Raw genomic sequence first — 20717 nt, forward strand, 5'->3', positions numbered from 1 at the left:
ATGTCATATGCTCTATTGCCTCCAGTTTTATTTTTCCTTTGAGGCTCTTTTCACGACTGAGATGAAGCCATTACACAAAGGACCATGAGCTCCCCGAGTTCCCGGCGCTCAGCCCGAGCCTGGGGCTTGGACCTTCAGCACATGCTTTTGCTGGAAGGGCAATGGTAAGGATGTGATGGGAGGACAGCAGGAGAAAGGATACAGGAATAAAAATCACTCACTGCTGATAAGCTAGTAATCTTCTGCTGCATCTGTCATGGGGATCCTGAAAATAGGTGTGCACCTGCTCTTCTGTTTATACCTGGAAGAGAATGAAATATGATCCATCATTTTGTTTCCCTTTCACTACAACTAAAGATTCTACCTTTAAAAAACTTGAAAATAAAAAAAAGGTTTTCATGCCACTTAATAATCATATTTTACTAACACTAAAGGAATAAGCGCAGCTGTAAGCACGAAAGGCGCGTCACACGCGACCCCTCCATCAAACCACAAGGACACCTGGATGCACAGCAAATACAGAGCAGGGATGGGAAGCGAGCACGCTGGTCTCGGGAAGAGGAAAGCGAGGGGGGGAACGGGGCTCCGAGGGGAGGCCTCCAGTTTTCTCTGCAACGTTTCGTTTCCTCAAAAAGTTTTGAAAACAAAGACAGTAAAGCATTAATATCTGCCAAAGTCAGGTGTGGCCAGGCAGGTGTTCAGTAGCCCACACAAACGTTCATCTGTGGATATATATGAAATATTCTGCAATTTCAACTTATTATAAACAGTAATGGTTCTACATACGAAATGAGTTAAATATATTGCTGAACCAGGGTGATGACCCCCTTTCCTGAGCACTGGCCACTGGCAAGATCACCCCAAGCCCAGGGACGGCCCTACAGGGAAGCTCCACGTGTGGAAAAGGGGGATTTCTGGTAACGGGAGGCTATTATCACATTTTGGATGGCATTTGTAAATGTAAACGCTTATTTACACATAACTCCTTGTTGCAATGCGGCACCCCGAGTCCAGAGAGGACAGGCCCGAGAGGAGATGACTGCCTTCATGCGGCGCCTTTGCCGGTGTCGATGTGATGCTCGAGCAGCTGAAACTCAAGGCCGAGGACGACAAAATAAACGCGTCTATGTAATAAAACTGCACAGACTGTACAGGCTTAGGAAATGTCTTTGCCCTGCAATGAAAATCAGTAATCATTACTAACAAAATAAATGTCAATAAAAACTCTACTGCTCTAAACATGAAATCCTTTCATCTTAACACCAAACATCTATTTATTCTAACTGTATAGAATGTACTTTGTTAGAACCAGCTTAGTTTTTGGTTTTTCTTCCTGACTTTCTAAAAGATGTTACATGATTAAATTTTACTGTAATGAATGTTTTGAATTCTGGCCGTTTAAAAACTCTAAAATAACTGGGCAGTAAACATATTCAAGCCAAAATTCTAAACCTGTTTTAAAACATAGTTCTGAGGTGTCTGCTGCCTCATTGCACAGCCCATGTCACAGGGTAGAAGCTGATAGGACTAAGGGCCTAAAACAAATTCCCTCTCTCTTCACTGCTGCCGAGCGCCTCACCCTGCAGAGGCCTGGGAATTAACCAACTTTCCCTTCCTGATTAGTTTCCCCAGGATTCAGTCCCTTTATACAAGACTCATAGAAAATAAATGCTAACAGCTTTCTTGAAAATATGCTTTTTGCCAGCACATAATCTGATGAATCGAAGCCGCGTCTCCTGTCATCACCTCTTTTCCGGTCATCTTCCTGTCCCCCTTTCCCATTCTATTTCCAAATGATCTCCTATAAGTTCACTGAAACACGGCATTTTTTTTCCCCAGAAGGTACTTCCTCCACATAGTATCCCTTGGGCATATTTTCATCTGTACTATAAAATCACGTTGAATTTATATTTAAATTATTCCAGTATTTTAGTATTAATTGCTATCATTTTTAGGCCACACAAACAAAAGGCTTATTTAACTGTGTGTACATATGTGCACGCATGCATGTACTTGTGTGCTGTGCACGCATGCGTGTCACGTATGTGTACACACACACGCACGCACACACAGAAGAAAGTCCTGAACCATCGATCAGTGTCACTGTGCTGCCCAGCTGCCCAGGCTCCTGGTTAGGGTAGGACATGGGGACCCTGGAGAAGCTCTGCCCGGACAGCGGACTGCCCGACAGTCTCCCTGGGGTCACCATTACCAGACGCAGTGCCAGCTCTGTCCTGCGGACCGACCACACCTTCAGCGTCCGTCCCAGGAAGCGGACAGTGCTCACTGCTCTGTCGTGACCTGAGTGGGACAGAGCAGGAAGGACCGAGTACCTTCGTCCAAAACACCAGAACCGCACCTCGTCCAGGAAGAAGTAACGCTGGAAGCCAGAGGCATTTCCGAGCCAAGCAACCCAGGGGAACCAACACCCAAGGAGGTGGATTTTACTTCATTTAAAGGCTAAATATGGTTTCTGAAGAAGGTGTTGAACTGTGACGTAACCCATCGGCTTGACCAGCAATTACAGCATCAGAATAATTAAACTTGCAGATAACGGACCGGTTATCACTTACTGCATCCATCCCCTCCTTTTACAGGAAAATAAGCGTCTGCTCAGGAAGGGACAGGCAGTACTGCCCAGGTCATGCCGCTGGCCAGCGCGACGGCCGTCCAGACGAGGGGTCCCGCGCCCCATCGGCCCCAGCGCTGGGCTGCCCGGCCCGTCAGCTCCGTCCTGATGAAGCGGCCGCAAGCGCTGTGGCTTCTGTCTGGGCCCCGTCCCGCCCCGCCCTAGTGACCAACTCGAAAGGCCTTCACAGCGGCGGCGGGGAGGGGCACCCTTAAAGTCATCCCCAGACGCTGCCACCGCCTGCCACGCTGAGGAGCCCGTGCGGCGAGAGGCTTCTTGGAGGTGGGTTCTTGGAGTCTGGGAAATGAAACTGCCGTCCTGCGAGAAGGGGTGCCAAACGGAAAGGGCAGGGCTGGGCTGCCCACTAGACTCCGGCGGGTGCGCCGGCGGGCGACGGGGAGACACTCGCTCCAGAAAACCAGCGATGCTCCCTGTGCTGCAGCAAAGCTGCGCTTCTGAGCCGCTGCCACGCGCTGGGAAGGGCTCCAGCCCCACGTCCTGGGCGCCGTGATCCTGGGCGATCCAAGGCCTCAGATCTCCCGAGTCTGACACTTCGTGACTGAAATCGCAGGGCTAGGAGACATCCTTGCCGTCGCAAGGAGCCTGTGCTCACGTGGGCTCGGCGTGTGAATTACAGATGGTAATTTAGAGATCAGACAGTGACTTGCAACATCACCACATCACACCTGTCAGAAAACTAACAGGAAGAACTGGAAACCCCGGGAAAGATGCACACTGCAGCTCTGTGACATGCCCTCGAGAAAGCTGAGCGCTAAAGTGTACCGAGCAGAAAACTATCCGAAATGGCTCTGCTGCCCTCTGGTGTAAGTTTCCGGGAGCTTCGCCGAAGCACCAAGGCCGGAGAAGGGGCGGCACCTCGGCGCTTCCTCGGGACGCCGCGCCCCCGCGCCCCCCGCGCAGAGACGGCGCTGCGGCCCCCGCGTGGGCGCGGAGGGCCCGACACCGTCCCTTCGGACCTCCAGACGCGCCCCTGTCGCGCTGAGCGGCCTTTCCTCGCACGTCAAACGAGGGCGCTCGCACCACCCACCTCCCCAGGCGGCAAGAGGCCGCGGGGCCACGCGTGGTGGATTCAGCGGGGCACCCAGTCATCCACTGCGGAGCGGGACACCCTCCTCTCGTCCTCCCAGCCCTCCCACCACTGACTAGCATTCCTCCCCAGCTCCCGACGGCGCGGCTGCGGTACCCAAGCAGGCAGGGGCGCCGCGGAGCAGACGCCGTAAGGAGCCTGCCCGGCGCCTCAGGACAGACCCGCAACTCCCAGTGACAACAACGGGACCCCAACGGGACCTTCTCCTCCAAGCTCCGCCTGGGCACACGAAGGGCGGAGCCGGAGGCCTGTGCCGACGCGTGGCCTCGGGGTGAGCGCCGGGACCCCAGGGACCGCAGCCAGGACGCGCTTTCCTCTGTGTCCACGTGGCACACACGTCTTCTCTTCTCTCGCCTCCGAAGAAGACCGATGTGCCAGGTGTGGGCTGGGACACGCTCTAGAAACAGAGTGAGCGACACAAAACCCAGGCCCGCAGTCTTCCCTCCCCCAGGGAGGAGGCTCCCGCCCGGCCGAGGAGCAGGACGGACGGTGGGTGGACAGGGACGGGGCGCGAGGTCCCCCCCAACAGGAAGGGCAGCGGGAAGGGGGCCAACTCGGCAGCGCCCAGACAGACGAAGGACTCGAGACCCAGAAGCAAGAGTTCTCAGCTCAGTTGCATCCTTTTGTAAGAATTCGTGTTCATACAATTCCATAATACTTAATGAAATTTTAATTACTTTAATCTGGCTTTACACCCCTTGCCCTCAGCCCGACATGAGAGGGGGTGGGCCCCCCAGGGACGCGTTCAGACCCACCCAGCCTGTCCCCGCGTCTGCCCGGTGCCAGGCGCAGGCTAAGGGGAGGCATGGGGCCGGGCTCCCCACGTCTCCGTGCCGGACAGCAGCGTGTGGTGGGAAACGACGTTCTAAAGCCTAAAGCATAAACACAGACCCTGTTAGCAAATTAAATATCATTGTGATCCGTGGTTTTCACACGGGACACACCACCTGCTTGTGCTCTCAGAGGTCAGGTCCTCCAGGAGGGAATTTTAACTTAGCACCTAATACTGACCACAATCAAACTATCCAGAACACACTTCTCCTATTTCCCTTAGACGATGATGGAAACAAAAACCCACTTTCCTGCCTTCCGGGTAAACGCTGAGAGACCAATCCTATTTTCAAAGCTGAACCGTGTGCCCATTAACCAACTACCCGCATGGGGTAAAATGCTGTGCTGATAACGGGAAAGGGGGCTAATGATGACTCTTTTCCCCAAAATGGAAATAGAGCCCATTTTAAAATGCAAGCTGGACTATCTACTGCATTTTCTTAACTCAGCAGAAGCCCTTTTGCCAACAATAAAATCCACAGAGAGACGTCCACAACCAACGCAATCACCGTGGACACCCATCATGGGGGTTGCCCGGTGTACGTGCACAAGGGCCCCTAAGAGCGCACTCCCGACACAGGCACTGAGCCCGGCGGAGCCACGGGCCGTCCTGGAATTACATGGGCTAGAGGCTGGGTGGGTGAGGAAAAGAGACGCTGCAAGAAGCACGGCCCCCAGGCCCTGGTCTGCCCTTGGGAAGGGCCGCTCCTTCCCTCTGTCCGGAGCCGGCTGCAGACTCTGGGAAGGGCCGCTCCTTCCCTCTGTCCGGAGCCGGCTGCAGACTCTGGGAAGAGCCGAGGCCGGGAACCCGGAGAGAGGCCAGGGCGTGCTCTCACCCACTGCCGGGTGTGGCCTCCCCACCGGCTGGGGCCAGTGACCCCTGGTTCCTCCTCTATAGTTCGCAAAAACGCACGGACTAGTGAAAGCTATTTTGCTTTTTCGGCTGTTGTTACAATAGCTACCGAGTGTATGTTCTGAAGCAATGCAAGCAGCACAGGAGCCTCACGAAGAGGGGCGAGACCTCAAGGTTTAGGACCAGGAGCCTGCAGGTCCCGGTTACAAGGCCAAAGCGGCAGTGCTTTTAACATCATTGCCCTCAGCTCAAGCCTGCCTGCTTAAAGAGGTTCTTTGCCTTGTTCCGTTCATAAAAATGTTTATTTACAAGCGCTGCCGACTTCCAAACCATGTTTCTGTCCCGTCTGTAAGACGACGTCACTCCCCCAAAACCTCGGGGCCCCTGCCACAAATATGCCCACGGTTCCGGTCTCACAGATTACACTCACCCTTCTTGGTCTAGCGGAGCTCAGTGGAATCTGGTTTGTTAAATCTCATCATTTCATTCCCCAGTTCAAGCCATGGTTCTAGTCTGTCCTCGTCTTGAAGGGAACGAGAGTTGCACTTAGCAACTAATAACAGGACCATAATGAGGCCGAAACCATGCCCCATAGGGTTAAAAGGCCTGTCCAGAAACCATGCCCACAGGGTTAACAGCAATGGGTGACCAACAGAAACCCTCGAGCTCGTCCTACAGAACAGCAGGTGAGGGAAGAGCTGGTCAGGACCCTCACGGGTAACGCGTCCTGACCAAGCTCGCCTGATCTTTGACTCCCTAGCCAGCGCTATAGGTAACGCCTCTGACGTACGGGTTCCTTGGTTACTGGGACTTCAGTCCCCAGCCTTGGGGAGCGAATCTGAGATGTGCTCTCCCGTCTCGTCATGAATAACCCCACGGCATCTCAGCGTCTGGCAAACGGACCTAGTTTGGTAACAAGGCCCACTCATAAATCCACATGAACTAAAATTCTACATTTTACCTGAAAAAACAGCAGGTGTCCCTGATCATCACTGAAGATCGTCATTGAAGACCAGGGACAAGTGGCTGACTAAGCCACAGGCCAGCTGCCGTCCATCTCCTGCTTAAAAACGTGAGAGGAGCTCCTTATAAATCATAACTCAGAGGAGCCACACTTGCAGCAGATAAAATGTAGAATCTCCAGTTAACCTGGTGCTCGTTTCCTCAGGTAGTGAGGAAGCCTGAAACAGGTAACAACACTTTCCCCATCCCCGGCCACCGAGGGCCCGCCGGGTGCCTCACGTCATGGCCCGACTTCTACAGCGAGGAGCCTGAGGGCGGGGAGCCGAGGGTCACGCCCAGGACGCAGGTCTGAGCCCAGGCCGCCCACTCAACAGCTCTTGAGAGGCGTATGCTCGCCTAAGCCATTCCATGTGAACAGTTCCCTAAAACAAGGGAGAAATCAGTTATAGATCCAACATTCAAACTTGAGGGCCCACTTTTTAATCAAACACTCTGTAAGCAAGCACGTTGAGTATCACAAAAATATTCAGTTTCCTGATAACACTACATATCTAATTTCCTAAAATTATTCAAAACACGTCTTTGGCTAGAATTATATGAAAAACAGAAGGAAGTCAGCACAGTTATAAATAACCGTGAGCTTTAGGGATCTGCTCTGCACAGATGGCAAGCACTCATGGAGGTTAGGGTGAGGGGGTGCTGGTGCACGACAGACCCTGGGTTGGGAGCAAAGGCATGTTCTCACCTGTAAGCAAATCTAGGGAGCAGAAATGACGTTTACTTCTGAAAAGAAGAGCTCAGAGTGAAGCTGCCTGGATGAAAACTGCCTCCCAACTTCTTCCAAACCTCACCGAGAAAATTGCTGAGGTCCCAGAAAGGAATTAAAGGCATTCTGATGCACCTGACATCACGGTGCTGCCACGAGGCCAAGAGTGCCCGGCCCTGCGTGCCCTACTCCACCTGGGGGAGGAAGGGCTCAACCCACTGAGGAAGCAGAAGACCAGGCCTCCAGGGGGCAGCTGGTGGCTATCCTGCAGCTTCCCTTTGTCTATGAATAAGCCTCTATGTGCAGCCCTCCTGCCAGGCTCCCTTGGAGCTTATGAAGGAGACGGCCCCACACACGGAGTGCAGACCTGGACCCAGTGCTCGTGTTGCAGGAACTGCAGGGCACACACAGACGCTCTGGGCTAATTCTAATAACGTTCCAGGGGAAGTGAGTTTTGATTTTAATCTCGACTCAAACAATGTCATATAACTTCAAGTAACCAAGATTTTTAAAATCTGTTTAAAATGGAACAGTGGGCAGGTAAGAGACTCTTACAAATGCAGAGAAGCGTGGCTCCGGCTGGACTGTGCACCTGAATACTGAACACAGAGCACGGCAGCTCGGTCGTGGGCCACGGCAAACTGCCTGATGAGCCTGCTTGACAGAGGACTCTCCAAAGGGCACTCCTCACTTCAAGGAGGATAAGAGAAAATAATTGAGATAGTCCAAAGTGGCGTTAGAAATAAAAAATAAACCAGAAACAAGGTGAATGTTTCCCTATTTACATGTATAACTTTACTCCATAACATTTATTAATATGTTTACATAAATTTATATATATATACATACATAAACTCTTATTCAAAACCATGAAATACCACCTATATGCTGCCTACAAGAGACTTACTTCAGAGCTAAAGACATACACAGACTGAAAATGAGAGAATGGAAAAAGCTATTTCATGCAAAGGAAACTACAAGAACACAGGAGTAGCAGTAATCGTATCAGACAAAACAGACTTTAAAACAAAGGCTATAAAAAAAAACAAAGAATGGCATTATATAATGATAAAGGGAGCAATACAAGAGGATATTATACTCATTAACATATATGAACCCAATACAGGAGCTCCTAAATATATAAAGCAAATAGTAACAGATACAGAGGGAGAAATTGACAACAATACAATAATGGTAAGGACTTTAACACCCCACTGACATCAGTGGACAAATCATTCAGACAGAAAATCAATAAGGCAACATTAGTCTTAAATGACACAACAGAGCAGTTGGCCTTAATAGATATCTACAACATTCCAGCCAAAAACAGCAGAATACACATTCTTTTCAAGTGCACATGGAACCTCCTCCAAGATAAATCACGTACTGGGCTACAAAACAAGTCTCAACAAGAGACTGAGGACAGAAATTCTATCAGGCATTTCTTCCAACCACAATATCATAAAACTGGAAATCAATTACAGGAAGAAAAATGAGAAAAGCACCAACATGTGGAGACTAAGCAACATGCCACTAAAAAACAAATGGGTCAATAAAGAAATCAAAGAGGAAATCAGAAAATACCTCAAGACAAATGAAAATGGAAACACAACCTTCCAAAATCTATGCGATGCAGCAAAATAAGGTCTAAGAGGGAAGTTTAAAGTGACACAGACCTTCCTCAAGAAACAAGAAAATCTCAAGTAAACAGCCTAAACTTCCATCTAAAGGAATTAGAAACAGAAGAATAAACAAAGCCCAAAGTCAGCAAAAGAAAGGAGATAATAAAGATCAGAGAGGAAATAAATAAAATCGAGACCAAAAAACAATAGAAAGGATCAATGAAACGAGATTTTTTTTTTAAAGATAGAACAAAATTGACAAACCTTTAGCCAGACTCATCAAGAAGAAAGGAGAGAGGACCCAAATAAACAAAAACAAGAAATGAAAGAGGAGAAATTAAAACCAATGCCACAGAGATAGAAAAAAACATTAGAGAATCCTCTAAACAGTTATGTACCAACAAACTGGACAACCTAGAAGAAATGGACAAATTTCTGGAAACATACAATCTTCAAAACCTGATTCAGGAAGAAATACACAATCTGAATAGATGGATCACTAGCAGTGAAATTGAACTTGTAATTTACAAACTCCCAGCAAACAAAAGTCCAGGACTGAACAGCTTCAGGGGGGAATTCCACCAAACATATAAATAGCTAATACCTATCCTTCTCAAACTATTCCAAAAACTTGAAGAGATGAAACATTCCCAGATTCATCCACAATGCCACCATTACCCTGATCCCCAAGCCAAAGATACTACAAAAAAATCACAGGCCAGTATCACTGATGAATACAGATGCAAAAATCCTCAACAAAATACATGTAAGTTGAGGGCTTCCCTGGTGGCGCAGTGGTTGGGAGTCCGCCTGCCGATGCAGGGGACGCGGGTTCGTGCCCCTGTCTGGGAGGATCCCATGTGCCGTGGAGTGGCTGGGCCCGTGGGCCATGGTCGTTGGGCCTGTGCATCCGGAGGCTGTGCTCCGCAGCGGGAGGGGCCACAACAGTGGGAGGCCTGTGTACTGCAAAAAAAAATATATATATATATATGTATATATATATATATATGCAAGTTGAACTTAACAATGTATAAAAAGGATCATACACTATGATCGAGTGGGTTTATTCCAGGGATGCAAAGATGGTTCACTATTCACAAATCAATCAATGTGATGCACCACATTAACAAAAGGAAGGCTAAAAATCACATGATCATCTCAATAGATGCAGGAAAAGCATTTAACAAAATTCAACATCCATTCATGATAAACTCTCATCAAAGTTGGTATAGAGGGAGCATATCTCAACATAACAAAGGCCACTTACGGTAAACCCACAGCTAATATCATACTCAAAGGTGAAAAGCCTGGCTAATACACGACACCGAAGAATCCCTGCTGGTGCGGATATGCTGGCACCGAAGCTGGGTAAGGAAACGGCAGTGTGCTTTAGAAATGTACATGCAGGGACTTCCCTGGTGGTGAGTGGTTAAGAATCCGCCTGCCAATGCAGGGGACACAGGTTCGAGCCCTGGTCCGGGAAGATCCCACATGCAGCAGAGCAACTAAGCCCATGCACCACAACTACTGAGCCTGCGCGTCTAGAGCCCGTGCTCCCAAACAAGAGAAGCCACCGCAATGAGAAGCCCATGCACTGCAACGAAGAGTAGCTCCCGCCTGCCACTACTAGAGAAAGCCTGTGCGCAGCATCAAAGACCCAACACAGCCAAACATAAATAAATAATTTTAAAAATTAAAAGAAATGCACATGCAGGACGCAGAAGTAGCATCATGTCTGAGATTCGCTTTAAAATGTGAAACTCTTTGGGCTTCTCTGGTGACGCAGTGGTTGAGAGTCAGCCTGCTGATGCAGGGGACACGGGTTCTTGCCCCGGTCTGGGAAGACCCCACATGCCGTGGAGCGGCTGGGCCTGTGAGCCGTGGCCGCTGAGCCTGCGCGTCCGGAGCCTGTGCTCCGCAACAGGAGAGGCCCCAACGGTGAGAGGCCCACGTACCGCAAAAAAAAATAATAATAAAAATAAAATAAAATAAATAAATAAATAAAATGTGAAACTCTTCAGCAAAGGGAAACAAGAACAAACTTTTCTCACAATAAGTCTACTCTGTGCTGGCCACTAAGGAACCACCACCAGTATTTTTCACGTTTTGAATTCCTGTGAATTATACCCAACTCAGGAGAAGAAACGTCAGCACATTCCCCACCACAAACACCGTGTGAAAACACGCGAGAGGCACAGAAAGGAAGGAGTGAAGGAAGAAGAAAACGCTGAATTTGCACTTCGACGAACGTAAATTCACAAAACGACAGAGCGAAGCTAAACAAAGGTAACTCAGACAAGGAACCCCTCTGCATTTTGTATTTCAGACTACATTACACTAACCAGATTGTTTGTGAGTAGCCGGCTTAGTACTTTTTTCCTTAACAAGTCCAAAATACAGCGGAGGAGTCGATAAGACACAGGAGCTAAAATAAAAACACAAAACTGGTCTATGAGAGCAAACTTATATGACGGAGTTATTTCAAGGAGACGTGCAACTTAAAGGCAGTTTTGGACGATTAATTCATGCAGATACAGATGTGCAGCATTTGGAAGTGAGGAAAACCGTCAAGCTTATTCTTATCCTGCTAAAAAATGAATTCCTATTTTTAATAAAAGTCCTGTTGTAAAGTCTACCTTCTATCCTGAAATAAAATAATGTTTCACATGAAAATAAACCACAAGCCATTTAGTTTTAAACAAGATAGGAGCCATGGTGTGAGCAATAATTTCTTTATTGCTGGTATAGCTGGGAGTTTACTAAACTTTACTTCTATTTCTTAAGATAAAAAGGAATCTAAATTCTCCCGAGTGATAAACCCACACGTACACAACCTTCCTGAAAGACTGTACCGGGGTGGCACTGACAGATCCCTTCCCACACCAGGGCGCTGCTGAGACCTCACCGGGGCGGCAGGGTCGACCTCCACCAGGGCCATCTGATTTTCGAACATGTATGTGAGCAAGCAGAAGGCCTGCACGGACCGGTCGTGAGAGAATTAATGATGAACTCGAACTGTGGACACAGCTTTAGCTGTGCTGATAGTCACACGGCTTGCAGAGCCCCGTGTGATCCCCTGAACTCTCACACCCACAGTCTCAGTAAGCAGCCACTACAGCGCCGTTGGGAGAAAAGAAGGATAAAGCACAGTACAGACAGGTGCACTGTGCAGACTCTACGCACAGTGAATGGCTACGACTCACCTCACGACCACTGGTTTTGTTCATCACAGCACACGAGCCAGCAACGTGAATGCGGAGGCTCCTGAAATCTTAATTTCCAGCAAGGAGGAACAAACAAGCAATATGGCAGGGGTGCTCCCTGCGGTCTCCCTGAGTGCCTGCTGCACACAGGCTGGGGCCGGGGGCTCGACATCAGGACACCAGGACATTAGGAGGGAGCAGACAGGCCCTGCCACTGGGGCCCGCAGCTCAAGGCCCGGCCCACGGAGAGCTGACCCGGCCCAAGCCCGCGGACTAAACACATAACACGGCTGTGAAAGTGCTGGGAAGCGCAGCGTCCCTGTGAGAACACAGAGCCGGGTCTAGGGGACATCCAGTTGGGTCTTAAAGGATAGACCAGAGGGATAGGGGGGCAGGCGTGGGCACTGAGGCCAGTGGAGGCTTGGAGAGTTCAGGGACTGTCACATGAGCGGACAGATGACAAGGGAGGGGTGACGTCCCACGAGGAGGTGAGGTGTGGCCTGGGCCCCACCCCAGGCCGGCAGGGATCCCTCAGGGCGCAGGGCACAGGCAGTCGGCTCAGAAGTGGCCTCGGCTGTAGGGCCCATGGGGGGCCGGGGGGGCGGGCAGGAGTCGGTCATCCCCGCAGCTCAGCGGACACCAGGAAGGGCGAGGAGACGTCGCTCAGCCTGACAGGTGTGAGGGTGACCAGGCACCACACGAAGACTGCGGCAAGAACACGGGCAGAGCCGACTTCAGGGTCCCTGACGCGGCCTGGCCGAGCCCCAGGACAAAGAGGGAGGGCGCCGGGCTGCCAGCGGGACTGGGGACGCCAGGAGAGGCCAGGGCGGCGTGGCGGTAACCCGCCAGCCTGGTGAGAGCAGCTGGCGCTGGGGACCAGCGCATCTTGTCCTCCTCACCTCTGACCTCCACACGTGGCAGGCAAAGCAAACTTTTAAAGTTACACAAAGTTCACACCAAAGATCCTTTGAACGTAGGTCTTACCCTTGCAACGTAAAATGGCCTCCAGTTCAAAGTCTGCCAACTTAAATATGAATAAACCCGCTGAGCTTCCAGTCTGCAAGCAGCTGGCATTCTCAGAAGAAAGACTAATTTTAAAAGAAAAAGAGAAAAAAGTGTCCTGATCTTCCCAGCTCCAGGGCACCGAGAATTGCGCTGGACCCACATGAGAGGAACAGGTGATGCACAACCTTGGCGACCTGAGGGTCCCTCTGCCTGTGTCCCAGGGGCCAGTCCGATCACTTATAACCTCTCAGCACATCCCAGGGTCTGGGTTTCCTAGACACCCACTGTCCAGGGAAGACAGGGAGCTCAAAGGGCCACAAGCTGGGCCCAACTCAACTCTGGACGGAGGTTTTTCTCCCCCCTGACGTCACAGGAGGTCAGCACATCGGCCCCCGCGAGACCCCACACAGGTGGGCTTCCCCGCAGGCGGGCTCCATGCCTGCGTGACGGCTGCACAGAAGACCCTGCCGGGCGGTGCTGACAGGCTGGAGACTGACTGACAGCAGCGTGCACATCAAGGCACACACAGATCTGCCATTTCTTCTTTGTTTTTCCGTTTACAAACTAGACGCAGGCTGTAATCTGATTGATCAGCCGCCTCTGGTTTCATCAGACCTGGACTCAGAACGGCCTCCACAGACACCTCTGTCCCACATGCGCCTTGGCATGAAGCCAAACAGCAGCCTCAGCCACTGCCCAGGCTGTTATCGGGTCCTCAGCCTCCAACACCAGCCCCAGGGAGACCAAGCGAGTCTGAGCAGAAGTGGGATCACTGCTCCCTGAGGGACGGTGGGGACCCAAGGCCTCAGACCCACTAGTCAGCTCAAGTTCGGGCCAGGCGCTGTTCCGGACCAGGCAGGGGCACCTGTGCAGAGACATGACTGTCTGCTGCGCAAGCACAGAAGGGCTGCAGCCGCACCAGCAGCCTCCTCAGGTCTCCCACACCAGCAGGGCCAGAGGCTGCTCTTCAGTCATCTCCAGAGCTCTCCAAACTCTGTGTGGAGCCAAGGGGAACGAGGTCACGACATCACCCTTTGCCCTACTGCAGAAGTCAAGATCTGCCTAGATTTGGGTGAAGAAAATTAATCTCGCTTTTTTAATAAAATAGACTTTAAAATAACTGGCTGAGATTATCAACCTTAAGACATAAAATATGCAGTCCTAAGAACACTTACACTTATGGTTATGTCAGACAAAGATAATTCGGTTTATTTTAATCGTTCTAGAAAAACAATGAACCTAATTTAGGAAGGAGGCTTTCTCCATACGGCCGTGGCGGAGTCCATGGTACTTACAAACCACAGTCACAGGGCGCCAGGCTCAGGACAGGAAGTGTCACTTCAATCTCTTCTCCTGTGTCCGGTGCCTTTGTGGAGGGAGGCTGACTGTCTTCTAGGGACAGAATTACTGACAATCTGAGAGGTGACGTTAAAATGATTAGTCAAGGTCAAGGCTAACAGCTGACCCAGTGGGATGTTGTAGGAAATACATGTTGCTGGAAAGCTCAGATCACGAAACAAGAAAAATCCTTAGGCTTATACATTATAAAGCACAAGGTTAGAAATAAACATTAGACCCTATATCATGAGGCCTGTGGGAGAGAGATGGAGTCTCAAGGACAGATCCACAGAAAGGGGGTGAGGAGGAAGTGGTCTACTTAGAGATAACTGTGAATTCCTAAAGTGGGCTTACTACTTCATAATAAATGAGTATTTACACAAGAAATAATGAAAGCCAAGGCAAACACATTAGGAAAACATAGATCTAACGGATAAAGGCAATTTCTGACCTGCTTTAAAAAGAAACCGCTTACAGCCATTTACCTATATATACACACATATACCACAAACTGAAAGAACACCAACCACGATAAATCTGAAGGCGAGCAGAGCAGAGACACACCTGCTGTAACAAGAAAGTGAAGGACGCAGGTGCCTAGGAAAGAGAATCCATGGCGGGATTAAACAGTAAAAGCAGTAGCTTCCCCAGCTCCTCCGGGGGCAGAGCGGCAGACACTCGGCACCTGGCGACGGGGACAGGCGTGGGGACGGAGGGGTGACGAGCGGGCTCAGTGGAAAAGCCGCGGACCCCTGGGCAGCCCCCGCTGTGACACTGCCAACGGGCTGGAGAGCCGCGGCCTGCTGTCCACTAAGACAGGCCTCCACCCGCCCCACCCCGCCGCTCCCACAGGACCTGCCTCGTCCGGGACCCTGGCTTCTCCTCCCCCTCCCTCTACCCCCTGCTAGGGAGGGGGTCGCTGTGGGCCTGAGCCCCGTGGGCAGGTCTGCAGGGCATCACCTGGCCAGGTGCATGGCTTGGACTCCACCCCACTGGTGCGGAAACTCTCTCTTTCCTCAGGTCAACGTGTGTCACACAGTGATAATGGTGTCCTTCCACCAAACCGAAGGTCCGAAGCTGGAAAAGCAAAACACGTCTAGACACGCAAGACCACGTGTAGACACAGGACTCTCACCAGGTGGTCGGATGCAAAGCAGGAAGCCAAGGAGAAGAGTGAGCAGGGAGCTGACAGGGTGAGAGGCGGTGCCCTGGCTGCTCTCCTCTGGCCTCCAATCCTTCCCTCCCTCATGCCCCCACCCGGGGGCGTCCTCCTAACGGCACATTGGGGGGCAGTGCCGACTTGAGGTGCAGACACAACCCAGCGGTCACTCGTCTTCTGCAAAACACTGGACCAAGCACGGTGTGCTCCCGTCCCCAGCACCACACGCCTGGTCTCTCCAAACACAGCACGGCGGACGTAGCCCACACGGAGCTCCTAAAACCCTTGGAATCTCCTGATGAGAGTGACCACGGTGTCGCCTGTTATGTTAATGAGGTGACTTCTGGAAAGCCCTCAGGTCACCTAAGGATGGGGACTGGTTGCCGGGGAACCACTGCTGACCTCGGGGGAGGGGTGCAGGGGCTGGAGACGGACTTCTATCACCCACCGCCAAGGATCGAATCAATCCTGCCTAAGCAATGAGCCTCCGTAAAAACCCCAGAAGTACAGGTTCAGGGAGATCCAGGAGGGCGACAACATCCTCCCTGGGGTGCGATGCCCCCCACGTCCATGGGAACAGAAGCTCCTGTGCTGAGGACGCCCCCAAACCTTGCCCTGGTAGCTCTTCCTCTGGCTGCTCGCCTGTATTAATCAAGCAGAGGAAGGGGCCGTGGGAACCTCTGATTTGCAGCTGAGTCAGGCGAAGTTGTGGGTGACCTGGGGACCCGCTACCTGCGACTGGCATCTGAAGTGAGGGGCAGTCTCGTGGGACTGAGCCCTTAACCACCTCCAGGTAGACAGTGTCGGAACTGGGTTAACTGTGGGACCCCCGCTGGTGTCGTGCTGACTGGCTTCCTGGGGGACCCCCTCCCCCCGGTCTGGGGACAGAAGCATCAGAAGAGTGCGATGTGAAAGCCAAGGAGACGCACAGGAGGAAGACCTGGGTTACCTCCTCACGCGAGGTCTTTCCCAAGTTATATCAACAGCCACTGTTTTTAAAAGAGAACAGTATCCATGCTTTGTGAAGTAAACCTCAATTGCTCACCTAAAATCTGGTAAATGGAATATTTATAAATGGAATATTTCCTGCCATATCAATAAACAAAGGATGTCACAGTCACCAAAGATTGCAGCCCTGCCTGCAACTTGAGCGGAGGAAGCTCAGGGCTGAAAAGAAAGCTGCCGTCTAGCAGCCATCAGGCTGCAGCCACTCCCTGCGGCGAGCCCTGAGGCGACTCAGCGCGAAAATACTGGCCCCAGGTAGCTGAGGTCACGTCAAAGGAATGACTTCACTGAGGCCAGACTCTTGCGTCTTCCCATACATAGAAAAGCGCTGAATTCCTTAACTTGAGATGCCTGGATTTCTTTATTTAACGATAATCCTTTGAGGTTCCGACTAGCTGCCCTTTGCTGCCAAACTCCTGCATACCCTGGCCCTCAGCCTCCCAGCCCCTCGCCTGGTCGGAGCAGTTCTCAGAGTTACCTGAAATGCCACGTCCCGGGCCGCAGTCCTCATTTTGCCCCAAATAAAACTTAACTCACAGCTCTCACGTTGTGCATATTTTTTTAAGTCAACAAAACTAAGTTTTTAAAAATATCAAGTATCTTCAAATTTCTCAAAATATATAAATCTGACACTAGTGGTTGTACGCGATTTTACAGAGGACCGAGCCTCTCTGCAGGCGAGGCCCCGCGGGTATGAAAACCCCACCAGGCGCTGGAGGTACGGCCTCAGCAAAGGATACAAAGCAATAGTGAAACAGAGACCTTTGTGCACGTGTTCACTTAGTCATAACAACGTCTGAAAACTGGAGTTAGCCTGTGGTTCTCACCTGGCCATCCACACAGCCCGTGACCGGCTGCAGCCTTCGCTGGTCCACAAGGAGACTCAGGGGGGGAGAGGCTATTGGAGGGGGCACGTGCGTTCTTAGCTTTAAAGGTGGCTGACGGAGTTTAAACTGGGAGCCAGCACTTTTACTGATGGTATTTCTTTTAGTCACATGTGAACTATTCCAAAGTAAGTTCTTCACCAGGAAGTAGAAACTGTAAGTGAACAGAAATTTTGGAAAGTGCATGAGTGTGGGAAGACAGTGGTCGGAACGGCCCGGGGGAAGCCTGGGGGGGTCATCCCAGCCCCTCCATGAGTCACTAACTCCCGGAGTGAGAATAGCACCAAACAACATTAAACACGCAGCAACAACGATTCTTAAGTAAGAAACAATAAGACTACGGAATTAGTGGTGAAAACAGCAATTAAATGAATGTCTCTTTTTTAAATCGTTGCCTAGGATGTCATTTCATTTAAAACTTACTGTGAATCCAGAGTGTCAAGGATTTAGAAGGAGAGTTAGGATACATGAATATTGAAAACACTGCACGTCCTAAATAAACTTTATAGATGACATCAAAATCAAGTTTATAATTGTTTTCTTAACAGTCAAATAAAGTCCCCATAGTTAATTTCAGGAAAATAATTCCAACATAATTCCAAGAAGTATGCTCTATCCCTGAGACTGATAAATGGATTCAGACCGCCTTGACTGTCACAGCTCTGGCTTACAGGTTAACATGTATGTATTAGGTTACACATAGCCCACGGACAGAAAACAGGTAAAAGTTTTAAGTTACCTGTTAACACTGATGAGCTGTATGTTAATGATTCCATACGATGGTCCCAAACCTTTGGACAGACACACGTTTCTTTAGAAGAGGTAAAAATTTTGCCATTATTGCTATAGTTTGAACTAATACTTCTACCAAATTACAAGTTAATTTATGTGAATGGTTATCTAAAGGACAAAATAATAAGCATATAAATAATAAAACTACAGAAATACAATTAAAGATATCAGCATCATACATACAGGAAATAAACATTTCCAAAAATAACAACCTATAGGTTTGGAAGCCCCAGACAAGAGAAGGTAGGAGACATTTCCAGCACTTCATCAACACTGCCGAGAAGAGGGGACAAGGTCACTGTCACCTGTATCCTGACGAGAAAGGACCAGTTACTAAGCGACAGGCGCACCCTCCTGTTTTCCAAACATCCGCTCTAATTCTCACACCCCTTGAGGAGACGGAGGCCATCATTTCCATTTTCCAGATAAGAGGGGTCAGGCGAGCTCGGTTAATCTGTCAGCAGCAGCTGGTAAGTGGCGAGCTGGGGTTCTGGCCCCAGCAGCCTGCTGCAGAGCTTTTGCAAGTGCGAAATTTCAAGGTGACAACAGAAGCATTTTTACAATCTCTCTCCTCTCTCGCTCTCTCTGCAGATGCCTGTTAATCACCCCCAACTTTTCTTCAGCCACAACATAGGACATCCTCACTTTGTCAGTTAGAAAATACTCACAGTGCACTGACTCGGAGGTGGATGGGAACTGAGCTTGCGTTTTGCGTTATTTCCTTCTTAAGCCTAATTTAGCTCTGAATGAATCTTTCGATATTGGAAAGTGGCCCTGCTGCTGGGCCCCTAGGATATACTGTGGAGGTAAATTAAGGTGCTAGCTCTCCAGGGCCCTGGATTCCAGGAGAAGGAGGGTCCCGTCACTGACTCAGCCCACCTGGAATGCCAGGCCACCAGAACGTGCCACGAGCCCCGGCCCCCAGAGCCGCCCAGCAAGCAGCCAAGACATCGGGCTGAGTCCAGGACAGTCACCCCTCGGACGTTACGCGTGTGGCAGTGACCACGAACCAAAAGCACAACACAAATCGTTCACACACCACCACAGTCTAACGCCCGTCCCGTACCTCGAAGCTTCTGTCCTCGGACACCGCGATGATGACACGCGCCTGCCAAGTGCAAAACGCGGCCGCGGTCACTGGGCCCTGGGGACCCTGCAGCTCGGCTAGGGCAGACCGGCTCTGGGGGAATCGGTGAGGGAAGACCAGGCACCGAGTGTTCTGGTAATTATTATGTTTATTAAGAAGTCCTATGAATCTCACAGAAAATAGTTTCTATTAAAATTAATTCTACTTTACATAATCTCCTGGTCCGAATTTGGAACTTCCTGTGCATAACGCTGGAAGCTAAAGTTCAGGGGCTGAGCCGAGAGGGAAGCGCCGCGGTCCTGGCCCCGGGAGCAGCGACTGAAGAAATGAGACTGACCAAGGCCGACACCCCCGTCACGCCCTGAAGCAGCATCTGGGGCGCCCCACCTCCCCACGGCCCACACCCCGCACACGCTGCCCCGCCGCACCCGCCGCCGGGCCGGCCCTGCAGAGGCGTCCGCACTCCATGCCAGGCTCATCATTTTCTCTTTCGGGAGCATCTGCCTTCCTTCAAACACTGTACGTGCTAAGTGTCGTCCTGCTCATCCTGGTTTACCTTCCCCTGACGTGAAGATGGTGTTTGTTAGGTATGGGGGGTGACCATCAAAAGGTGTCTGCACAAAACGTTTTAAATATTTACAGCTCAAATGCCAACGTGTCGCTGAACAAGCTCACAGCCCTGCCCTGATCCTAGGTCACCTCCACCATCTGACCTTTCGTTATGTGCGACCCTCAACTTCACAATCTGGCCCAAAATTGTTTGAAGACAGAAACGTCCACTCTGCACCGCAAACTGCCTGGCACACCTGAGGCCCCATGGCTTAACCATCAGTGAAGGTTTGGTGCACTAACGTCCCTCCTACGCTAGGTTTTGACAGTGGATAATGGCAAGAAAACGCCTTGCAGGCAACTAGCTTTGCTGACTGCATTCATCTGGCAAACGGAAGACAAGACACGACACCAGGCCCTGGAAGGTCTGTCTCCAAGCTGCGTCTCGGGCGGAAGGTGAGTTCTGAGGAAGAAGCCGCCTGCTCTCCAGGCCTGGCGTCCGGCCAGCGCGTAGAGCAACCAAAGCACAGAACCCGCAAGAGGTGGCAGGCCTACTTAAACGCAGCCCAACTGAGAATTAAGGCAGAAGAGGCCAATTCTTGATGAACAGCGAATTTGCTAGAAGAGATAAAAGCACTATGCTTTCCAGGCCTTGAAGAGACCGCTCAAGTGGGAGCCGACCAGAGAAACACAGTTTACCACACGTGTGCTCAGTGAGCCTGGTGTCCAGACTTCCTGGAAAGGTTTCCTAATTTACACAGAACAGCAGTATCTGGGTCCAGTGCTTTCCAATCGCAAGATAAAGAAATGATTTCATTCGCTGCCCCTCACATCTTTACAAAAACAGGCCCAGTTACAAACCCTGCTGAGAAGAGGCAGGTGAGGCCCAGCACCGGGAGCCGTGGGCGTCGTGCCGGGGAACT

At 50.7% G+C, this 20717-nt stretch overlaps 1 long non-coding RNA gene across 2 annotated transcripts in view; it reads right to left on the reverse strand.

The window, feature by feature from the left end:
* Positions 1-11128, reverse strand: part of LOC115851230 (uncharacterized) — a 153066-nt gene extending 141938 nt beyond the window's left edge. For both annotated transcript variants that reach the window (XR_011376691.1, XR_011376690.1), the window contains exons 1-5: positions 11115-11128; positions 7706-7840; positions 6664-6806; positions 977-1174; positions 203-301 (exon numbers count right to left, since the gene is read on the reverse strand). This is a non-coding gene — a long non-coding RNA (uncharacterized lncRNA). The remainder of the gene's footprint in view (positions 1-202; positions 302-976; positions 1175-6663; positions 6807-7705; positions 7841-11114) is intronic.
* Positions 11129-20717: the final 9589 nt, after the last annotated feature.

The sequence above is a fragment of the Globicephala melas genome, chromosome 14, assembly GCF_963455315.2.
Source record: "Globicephala melas chromosome 14, mGloMel1.2, whole genome shotgun sequence".
In the NCBI taxonomy this organism is placed as follows: Eukaryota; Metazoa; Chordata; class Mammalia; order Artiodactyla; family Delphinidae; genus Globicephala; species Globicephala melas.